The 11,452-nt window shown below is 38.4% G+C and overlaps 1 pseudogene; it reads right to left on the bottom strand.

The window, feature by feature from the left end:
* Positions 1–388: 388 nt before the first annotated feature.
* LOC148035519 (protein phosphatase EYA pseudogene) lies at positions 389–2,253 on the bottom strand (annotated as a pseudogene).
* Positions 2,254–11,452: the final 9,199 nt, after the last annotated feature.

The following is an 11,452-nucleotide window of genomic DNA, read 5'->3' as shown; positions in this document are numbered from 1 at the left end:
CCGCACGTACGATTAGTTGGAAAATCATTGAAGGGTTTTTTTTGCACTTCACCTAGCTGGTTTCTAATGATAAAATGCTTGAGCACAATGATCATCCACACTTGCATTGAGCATAACATGGGACACATTGCAATTGTTTTCCAAACATTGACCTACGTTGTCAAAGAGATCGCGCAAGGGCTGCAGAACACGGGGTTCAAGGTACAGCAAGAAATGAGGCTAACAAGAAGAACTCAAATGTTGGATGTCATCAAAAGCAAAGAACTATATTGCCTATTCCGATCTCCTCCTCGATTACTCAACAGCCAACACCTAGAATCCTTGACACTCAAAACTCCTAAATAGAGTCAACACCCCATTATACATTCTTTTGATTCAAGTTTGCTTTGAGTTGCTCATGACCTGATGTGACAAGATACAGCAAAAAGCCTCACAGTTCATATAAGCAGAAGTACAGAACCAAAAGCTGTTGAGCAACTTATACAATAAAAGGAAAGGAGAGTTGAGTGGGAAGAGCGCAGCTTTATATGACATCCAGAAATTGCAATGCAACCTGCAAACTCCAAAGTTGCTGGTTTAGAATCTTCAGTTGAATCAGGCCTTGTCATCATGGTATTCCCATGAGGTAACCAGAACATTCACAGAAGAGGTCGCACTGCATATGCTAGCATTCTCCTGAATCAGTAAATCGCCTCCATGGGATGGTTCTAGACATTGCTGCAAAATTCTCCTCCCTGATGTGATCCATCCATCAGTGTAGGCATCGGTCAATTCTTAAAGTTCATGCCACTCCTGTAACTGTTTTGCACCAAGTAAAGAGTCTAGTCCATTGCTGTAAAGGTAGGAGATATGGCGATGCCGGTAAGCAAGCTTTCTATTGTTAGCTTCATCGCGAATTTCATTCAAGCCGTCAGAGGCAAAGTCATAATTTGAGATATCCAATCCATCATCATACTTTCTCCAAGACTCTAGTGTGGGTTCATTGTAGTCCTCAATCTGTTCGTAGAAGAAATGATCATCACACACTTGAATGATCAGTTTTTCTCAGCGCCTGCCCAGTTTGATGCCATAGCGCGAGTCCTTGAGCCCCTTGAACTGCTCTGCATACTTCCCATTCGATAGAGTCTGAAAGATAATCAGAGTCTCATCCAGATCTCAGACATAGACTCTGGAGACCATTGGAGCTGTGTTCAAGCCACGATCCGAAGCATGAAGCAGCTGATTTTCATCCCATGTGTATTATATCAGATTGATCCACAGACTTCGTTTATTGTCACAAAGCTCCGTTTGCCGGACATGGATGGTTACCTTCTGGAATAATATCGCTGTTCTTGAGCTTTGACATGAGTCAGATCAGCAGCTTAAATGGCATAATCCCCTCTGTCGTGCCTCAACTAACCGTGTTCTTTTTCTCAGATTTCTCGTCGTCTTATCCTCAGCGGAAACAATCAGAATGCCGTTGGCATCGGTATTGTAGCAGACAGTGAGCACACCACGAAGAGCAGGGACTATCGATTAGAGTGCCGTCTTTGCTGTGTGTGGTGCCTCTGATCAATGCCATCTCTCACAGAACCAGCAGCTCCTTTCGTCAATTTCCATCCCAAAATTCCCGTCAGAGAAGTCCCTCCTTCAGCGAGGTGCAGCTCTCATGTTCCAAACACGCCACGCCTTCTGAATCGTCGATTCCAACACGAAAGATGTATGCATCCCGACTGTCGATGGAATCCATGACAGTAGTGCTCAGCAATTAATCATTCTCCCCTTCACTATCAATCGGACAAAGCTTCTTCATCCATTCGTAAGGAGGTGCTTCCCTGGCAGCCTAGTTCGCCGCTTCCTCCTCACCTTCGTGGTGTGCTGGAATTTCTTTTTCATAGGTCACAGCCCTTGACAACGAAGAAATCTGCTGCACCACGTAAATATCATGCTTTGACGTAGTCCAGACAAGGTTCCTCAACTGGAAATGCACAACAGTGGACTGGACCGATCTTGTATTATGACGGAATGCATAGTATTTGCCATCTTTGCTTACTTGCAAGCATTCCTTATCCAAGTCTTGATGCGACCTGTTCAGATTCTCATAATTCTTGTATTGTTGCAATCTGCTCTCTTGATACTTTTCCTTTGTAAATTGCAATCTATTCCAACGGATTCCCTGTATGTCTTTCCTTTGTCTTGCCTGTGCTGCAGATGTGTCTGTCAATCTGCTACTCGTCTCGAACTCGTCATCTGAGTCTGATTCCAGTTCTTCCTCTCGCCATGCCTACAGAATCCGATTAAAAAACACACGAGACTCCGTTCCATTCCCTTTCTCTTATCCTCCGCCGAGTCATCCCGAATGCCCTCAACCACCATTTCAAAAATAGCTCTCCCATTTCGAGCACGGGGAGGTCCTGAATTTTCTGAACTTTTTCCCCCCCCTTTAGCCATTCAAATCCTCCTTTTCCCCCTCTTTTTGCCATACGAATATTTATCCACTATCTTTAGCTCCCTATCTTCCCATTTGTGAATTCCTCCTTTAATGCATAGCGACCATCCATACGAACGGCCTCGTTTGGACAGTATATCATAGTCTCAACAAAATCAGGGACCTTTTCACTAGAGTCCTGATTACCATCTGGTTCAGTGAAGGACTCATTGTAAGCTTGCCCCAAGTCTCGGATGCTCCCACGAACAGGACGGTCTACAAAGGGTAGGATAGGTTTTCCTTCCTATTACAAGCATCGAATATGCAATACATTTAAGGGAATATATACATACATTGAATGTAGTTTATTAAAATGCGCCACACAAATGATGAATCACACGCAGAAATTAACACAAATGCACAACAAAAATGGAGGTGTTCACGGCTCAGATGCGCAGCATCACGACAACGTGGAGTGTGTAAGGAAATGCAAGCTGTAGAGTAGATGAATGGTTTCTTGAGGCAAGCTTGGTAAGGAAATATCAAATCTCCTAGATCATTCAAAATATATAAGCGTGGAGATTGTTTCTATGTTCTTTATGTTAGAGCAGCGCATCAAGGGGCCAATCCATGAGGTGTAGGAGAGCTATAGTGGGGTTGCGGCATTCAATCGAGGGGTTGCCTCCTATGTTTGTGTTACATAGTATATTATAACAAGATGTATGGGATCTCCCTCTGAGGAGTAGGAAAGGGCAATCGTTGGACTATGTTCCACTACAAATGCAAAATCTATATTAGAAGTTAGGGTAGTGTATCCTTTAGATGGTCCTGGTCGCGAGGCTATGTGGAGTGTCTTGAGAGTGTTAGAGGTCCGGCTAGTGCCTATAGCTAGTGTTGGGAATTTTTTCAGTCTCGACAAGTGATGCATTTGCCCGCAGCGGCTAATAAGTGGCAATTTCCATATCTCGGTTGATTGGGATCTATTCATTAGTGTATGCCAAAAATTAGTCAGCTATACTCATACGACCGTCAAGACGAGCTCCAAAAGTAAGAAAGGGCTAAATAAACTAGATAGAGTGTTGAAATAAATAGAAAATATTCTCCACAAAGGAGTGGCCCAATATCTTTGCAAGGGCGGGGTCTCAATAACCCTAGCTTGACATATAGTCCGTTAGGGAGAGGAAGCTCTAGTACTTCCCATCCTCCAATCAATCCCTCTACTTTGAGTGGAGCTATAGTTCTGGTTGTTGGAATCCCTATAGAAAATTCAATTGTTACCATGGTGGCACAACCTATTTCTATACCTGCTGGAACGATAGAATTTCGAGCCTTAGGTTTCCCCCTACCCATCTTTAATGGGTTAGTGGGGGAAAATGGAGAGCTCCACATTAGGGAGTTTCAAAATTTGATGTTCAACTGTCGTATCCAAGATGAAGGACATTTAATGATGTTCTTTAACATGAATCTCTAAGGAAGAGCTAACATATGGTATCATGGCCTAGAGGCTATAACCATAACCACTATTGATTTATTTTACAAAGCCTTTCAAAGGGAGTTTGCCCCTGAAAGGTGGGTGTCAATATTGGCTATGTGTACTAAATGTGACACGTCAAGAGACACATGAGGATATCCGAGCATATGCCAGGAAGTTAAGAGAGGTCTTTCATAAATTGCAAGCCTTTATTCCTATCCCACTAGCTGCCCAACTACAATTTTTTTTGCATATTGGTCTTGATTTCAACATTCATGTGTAGTTGAGTAGTGTCCCTTTGTCGGATATAGACACTGCCATTAGATGAGCACAAGAAGTAGAATCCCAACTACAAGAGGCCTATGCCTCTCAAACATCATCATATAGACAAGGAAGTAGCACGAGTGAGTACTACTTGAACAAGAAGTAGTCAATATTATCCCATGAAGGATGTTCATCATCATATAGACAAGGAAAAGTAGTGAGTAATGACTTTGTATCATCAATGTCCTCTAGTGACCACATCCTCCCAACATCCTCCTAAGACCATGTGCTACCCATAAGTTGCTCATTGAAAATAGCATCACAACTTATGATTACTTTCTTAGAGGATGGATCATAAAACTTGTATCCCTTAGAAAAATTTGAATATCCAATGAAAATAACTTTCAAACCAAGAGGATCAAGTTTTTTGAAAGTCTATTTGGGTACAGGGATATAAGCCTAGAAAAAGCAGTCATAGGAAGATTATTTTGCACAAATACTACTATTAGGACTACTTGAGTCATAAAATATTGAGATAAACCAGAATGAATGAGCATACATTGCATGGCATTGAGGATAGTCCTATTTTTACGTTCAACAATATCATTCTATTGAGGAGAGTAGGGAACCGTATATTCATGATGAATACCTTGATTATTACAATAATCATCAAAATCAATTGAAATGTATTCTCCACCATTATCAGTACAAAGTTTCTTAATGCGACGACCAATATGAAGTTTCACAGCTTTTTTATATTTCTTAAAAGATAATAAAGCTTCTTATTTGTGTCACAAGAGAAAAAATTGTGGTGTTTCTTTAGAAGTAATAAATAAAAGTTATGAAATACTAATAATGAGATTTTGATGGAGGAAAAGGTCCACAAATATCAGTGTAAATAAGATCAAGAAAATCATAGGAATGAATTGTGTTGGAAATGGAAAAAGGTTTGGGAAAACACTTTCCAAGTGCATAATATTAAAAAATACTCATGTGAGCACGAGCTTTGAATTCCATATCTTGAATAAGGTCATGCCGATAAAGATTGGCAAGCTTAGAAAAATTACATTGAACAAAACAATGATGCCATATTTTACTGTTTAAGTTTGCCAGGAGCTATAACAACATTTGCAACATCTTCATTTATAGATAACTCAAAAAGATTTCCATTTTCAGTAATGACAGCTATGGTTTGGCTGTCTTTCTCAATGCTTCTTTCTCAATGCGACACTTGGTATATTCGAAACCAACAAAGAGACCAAGATCCACAAGTCTTGCAATTGAAAGAATATTCATTTGTAGATCTAGGACATGTAAACTCCATGTAGAATTCTTTTTGAAGAAAGAGTACCAAGATATAAATCACCAATACCTCTAACTTGATAGGTTGCATCATCAACAAGATAAAACCAAATTCTTGACAATAATAGAATGATAATTGTGTAACCATTGGGACTTATATGTCATGTTTCCCATAGCATGAGAATCGATAATAAAAAGAGATCCATCATGAACATAAAGTATCCTTTGCGGAGAGATAGAATAACTCACACAATTTTCTTCTTCAGTAGTGTTTTCATGTGTAACAGTATATGCTCTATTACGATCTGAATCAAAATGCCTCTTGGAACATAGATGCTTTAGATGATCACTATTTTTGCAGTAGTCACAAGGAGAATAATCTCCAGATAAATGTAGTTGTTTATTTGTAATACCATGTTCTTCATAATATTTTTTTGCCGATTAATCATTTGTAGTGTGGCCATTTCTATTGCAATAAGGACAATGTCCATTAGGAAACTTGAGATGAGAGAAGTTACCACCCAAATGAATCCTATGTGTCAAGCGTGGAAAGGGATGCCTTCAAGCAAGTAAAGCTTGGTCGTTTTTTTCAAACAGTATGTCCTCTTATGAGATCATAGACGTTTCTTGATTTGTGTGTCGTCATTCATGTCATTGTGAATATTCAATCAAAGATATATAAGCTTGATCAAAATTGATCCCATCTTTTGTTATATAATATGGTATAATATTATCATAAGCAAGATCCTTTACCGTGTCAAGAAGGTGTGTTACTATTTGCTTTTGTGGAATGGTATCACCAGCACCAATGAGTGGATTGATAATGTTCTTGAATGATTTGATATGTGTTCTCATAGAAGTTTTGATGTTGTATTGTAACTTAGAGAGCTAACTACAAAGACAAAGTATTTTTGTAATAGATTTCTTCTCAAAATTTGCTATCAAATACTCCCAAATAGTTGACTATGAAGATAAACTATTTTTGTAATACATTTCTTCTCAAAATTTTCTATCAAATGCTCCCATATAGGTTGTGAGGTTGAAAGATTACATACATCAATCATATGAGATTCTTGAAGAGCAGAAATAGCATACCAATGAGCTACTTTGTCACGTCTGACCCACTCATTATAAATAGTTTGCCACTATTCAAAGATAGGTCCTTCACTTACAAGGGTATTATCATGAGATTGGTCGATTGGTTGAGGTGGACATTCATAATTACCAAGAACAATATCATGCAAGTCATCGCCTTCAAGGATTAGTAGCATCTTTACATTCCATCCAAGTAATCATTGTCCTTGAAAGTGAGGGAGAGAATGTTATCAGGAAGGCAATTTGTTGATGATATAATAGAATTTGACATATTTGGCTAAGAGAATATGTACAATATGAGATCACCAAATTTGCACACCATATACAAAATGCCAATCAAAGTATAGCATAACAAGTCGTACACAGAAGCTATGTTGTAAAGAACAAGATTTAGTTGAAAAGACATACTCCAAAAGAAAGAGACCATCATAGATAGAACATGGGAAAGAATAAAACAACCTAGAATAGATGAAACATGTGTGAGAATATATCGGTCCAACATAGACCGAAAACCCTAAACCCTAAACCCTAGAACATATGAATCCAATCCAAAAAATGTTTACAAAACATCATAAAAAATCTTGTGTTGCATTTAAAAATTTAAAAAACTCTTACACATTTGACTTGATGGTATGTTGATTCACACCAAGACTTGGAATGAGTATCTTCAAGTGCTTCATGATGTTCTTCATCCTCATCTAGAAAAAAACCTATGAATCTAGTTTAAAAATGTTTATAAAACATTATAAAAAATCATGTGTTGCATGTAGAAGTTTATGTTTTTATATGTATATATTGTTCTTTCACATTTAGCCAAGGTCATGTGACAATGAAAATTATTGGCATTGTGACTAGATGATCAATGTGACATAGGCATGTATCAATGTATTCATAGCAAAATTATAGAAGGTATTGGTCATATTACATTAGTGGAAATGGCAAGCACAAGTTTTGCTTCTTCTACACAAGATATAGAGATGTGCTCAATGCTACAACCACAAATTTAACCTCAAATAGAACAATTGATGTAGGCCATTAAGACACTAATATATCATGTTAATCAAACTAATGACACTTTTTTCGCAATGTTGTATTGTAAATAATAGCATTGGGATTGAGACCACTAAAAAAGAATTGCACCTTTTTTCCTACCAACATTGAAGACATCTCTTTACGGTTGGATCAATTTGAAAGCATTGCAATCTACTATACATATTCTAAATGTGAAAAAGCACAAGTAGAATCCTCTTAGAGGTCATAGCAACAAATTTGTACACTAAAAAAGACTACAATTCAACTTGGGACCACTTGAAAGGATCCCTTGTTCACAACTTTGTGCAATAAAATCTAATACAAATAGTATTACAAACCTTTTGCATGGTGAGAAAAATGACCAGTTAAAACAATATCCAATTTTCTATTAGATAAATCAAAATTGTTGTGGTGCTGATACAAATTGTTGTTGGATGAATCAAAAACTCTTGTGTGCTAACATACATGTAGAAAGCAATGAAACTGTTTTCTATCGGCCCACCTAAAAATATGACAAAGCACGCATGACCCATGATAAGGCACCATCTACTCTCCATTGAACTATTCACATGGCTCAAGGATGGAAGAAAATATGGATATAGAGAAATGAACTACCTCAAGCTCTAATTAGATTTCAAGAATGAAAGTCTTGGTGAATGTTCTTGTACCCTTGCTGAATGTTCTCACACCCTTAGACATTCACATCCAAAACATCGAGCTCACAAATAGGCAAGCACTACAAATCAAGGATAGATAAGGTTAACCAAATTTTTTTAATTGAAATAATTTTGGTCAAGTTAAAACAAAATCCACAAAATTCAAGTCACATTAGGGTCACCCTAGGCCCTCATTCATGAGGAAAACACTTGCTTAGAAATTATAGTTTCCAATAGAAGCAACAACACTTATTTTTGTTCTTTTTGGGGATTATCAATAGGTGTATCACTCTTCAAACATTTAACATTTAGTATACATTTTATCAAATTGGCTTTCTCAGTCACACTTGGTTGTGATTGGTTTCTACACATCTTAGCCTCTCTCAATTTTGAATTGAAGGCATTCCAACTACCATATTTACCTCCCATTCTACTAATGAAGATGGAGCATGTTTTGTTGATGTCATACACTCCCAAATAGATCTCACATCTCAAATAGTGGCTCTAATAATAAGGATGGATGACATCTTTCAACTACTCTCACTAAGTTAAAACATGCTACTGAATCCGCATTGCAAAATAGTTGTGGTTAGCATTCTAATATTTGTTGAGATCCAAACATAACCAATAGACCTAATTGGAGCAACTTGGATAGTCAATAGTTTTGACATCCATTGACTTGGCTTCTAGCAATCAATAGATACTTTTAAAGCCCATTGATGCTCACAAGACATCTACACACCTTAAGGGTTGTATGAATTTTTAGTGATGCTATTTAGATTTGTCAATCCTTCAAACACTTTCCACAAGCAACACAATTTTCCATCATTTAATACAAGAAAACCTATTATGCATTTAGCTTGATGGTATATTGATTTACATCAAGACTTGGAATGAGCATCTTCATGATGTTCTTCATCCTCTTCTAGAAAAATACCTATGAATCTAGTTCAAAAAATGTGAACAAAACATTGTAAAAAATCTTGTGTTGCATGTAGAAATACAAATAGGTCCAAAAAAAGCATTAGCAATCCAAGAGAATCTCATGCTATGGGAGTGACATCTCTTCAAATGACGCATCAAGGCTCTCTTTCATAAGCAAGCATTCTTGAAATAGCTTTTATCTTATACTAGGCAAAGACTAGTAGAAACCCACATAAACTTTGATTGAGTCCCATAACATGTCAAGTACAAGTAAGCTACTTCTGTATAGCTTCATCAACTTGGTTGAGTCGTACAACAACATGACAAGTGTAAGTATGATGATTCTCTACAACTTAGGGCCATCATCACATGTACATTAGTATATGAATCTATTGTGATATATAATAAAAACGTTTTTTTGTCCTTAGAAAGGAATCCAAACATTTGATACCTCTCATCGTGGGAGAATGCCCAGCTCTTACACCATCTTGGAGAGTTGATGTCATCACATCCACCCAACAAACTTTGCAATTTCTACACACTAGGATGCATATCCAACATCATTAGACATTTTTGGACTACTCGTATTGATGTGTATTGGGAAAGATATCTCTTAAAGTGACATGTCACCTTTAAAATCTTATAAACCACTACTTTTCTAGAGGTGCAAATGGAGCCCAACGAATATCAACAGATTCACATAAATGGAGCCACATTGACTCTACCTTTCCAAGATTTGCACGAGAGCCAAGGAATCTTCAACTTGGTCTTGCTATGGATGGCATGAACACATTTGGTCTCCGATCAACTTATTACAGTGTGTTGCTTATAGTCATTGTTAACTACAACATCTTGCCATGGCTTTCTACGAAGAAAGGAAACCTTATCTTTAGCTTGCTCATTCCTAGTCACTACAAAGTTAAGAGCTCTTGACTGCACGACCAGATGTGGATTCTCCACTGCTGTCTTGGATCGTCAGTGCAGTGCTATTCAAGGTACATCTCTCCTTTCCTAACTACAACGTAGTTAAATGAAATTCATGCCAATTAAAGCTAGATTTAACCTATTCCATGCAAGCTCATAGAATCATTTCCATGCTGTGCTATTTCCTATGGGTGTTAACGACTTTCCCTAATGAATCATTACAATAAAGATATTGCCTAAAAATGCGACATAGCCTAATCTTTCCATGTATAGTCAAAGTTGCACTTTAATAATTTTAACCTTATAATGATAGGCAATAAGTTTTCTACGCCCGTCACTTTGAAATGCATGACAGGGCAACATACTATGAAGGACGTTAGATGGATAGATAATTTCTTTATATTGAAAATACCAATGAGCCAATTTCATGTTATGAATTATTTCTAGTAATTGTTCAAATAGTCAATTTATTTCCAATTGCATTTAACTAGGCTAGGTGAATTTGACGTGCATATGTGCTTCCTAATCCATGAAGTTATCGTGCTTCATGCATTACTTTTGCGTGGAATCAAAATAGTAAAAACCTAGGCTTGTGGGCTTGGGGAGATGTCCACAAAATACACACACAACTAGGACGGGGAGCCTAGGTTACGAGCATACCACATAAAATCATACATCACGCAAGAGATAGGGCTTTTCACACAATTTGCACACAAAGACATCACACTTAGCATGAACTAAAAGATAACCACTAGTGAAGCACAACTAGAAACCCGCAAAAGATATGGAATCAAAGTACACCCTTACTACGGATAAAACATTGAAGTTCTCCCACCCGAAAAATAAATAAAAGGAAAAGTGAGGGAAAGTTTTATTGAGGATAAATTAGAAAAACTAAAACAAAACAAAGTAACGGCTTGTGTGGATTGATGAGCATGGGAACTCTTTGGTGAGAGAAGGCACAAGAAAGAAGTAAATCAACCATGTGAATAAAGCATTGTAGGAAAGTGGTTGGAGGAGAAGGTGGTCGCAGGGAGGGAGGGTGGAGGAGGAGGTCGCAGGTCGCAGGGAGGGAGGGTGGAGGAGGAGGTCGCAGGGAGGAGAAAGAAAGAAAGAGAGAAAGAAAGAAAGAAAGAGAGAGAGAGATTCACGGGCGGGTGGGGAAGGGGTGGCAGTTGGGGGGGGAAGGGGTGGGAGGGAAAGGGTGGGTGCCCATGGGGGGGGCCATGGGATGGGCAGGTGGGGGTAAGGGATGGAAGGCCCATGGGGGGGGCCATGGGATGGGGACAAAGGCGCGTACCTCCGTCCCGCGCTCGTGCGCGGGGCGGGGTAAAAAAATTTGCCGTGACGGGATTGAAATGGCGCGAGGAAGACAGT

Source organism: Lygodium microphyllum, chromosome 5 (genome assembly GCF_053477565.2).
Source record: "Lygodium microphyllum isolate KBCC chromosome 5, Lygodium_microphyllum_v1.1.10, whole genome shotgun sequence".
Classification (NCBI taxonomy): domain Eukaryota; kingdom Viridiplantae; phylum Streptophyta; class Polypodiopsida; order Schizaeales; family Lygodiaceae; genus Lygodium; species Lygodium microphyllum.
Note: the sequence above shows the minus strand (reverse complement) of the source record. Positions and strands in the feature narration are given on the sequence as shown.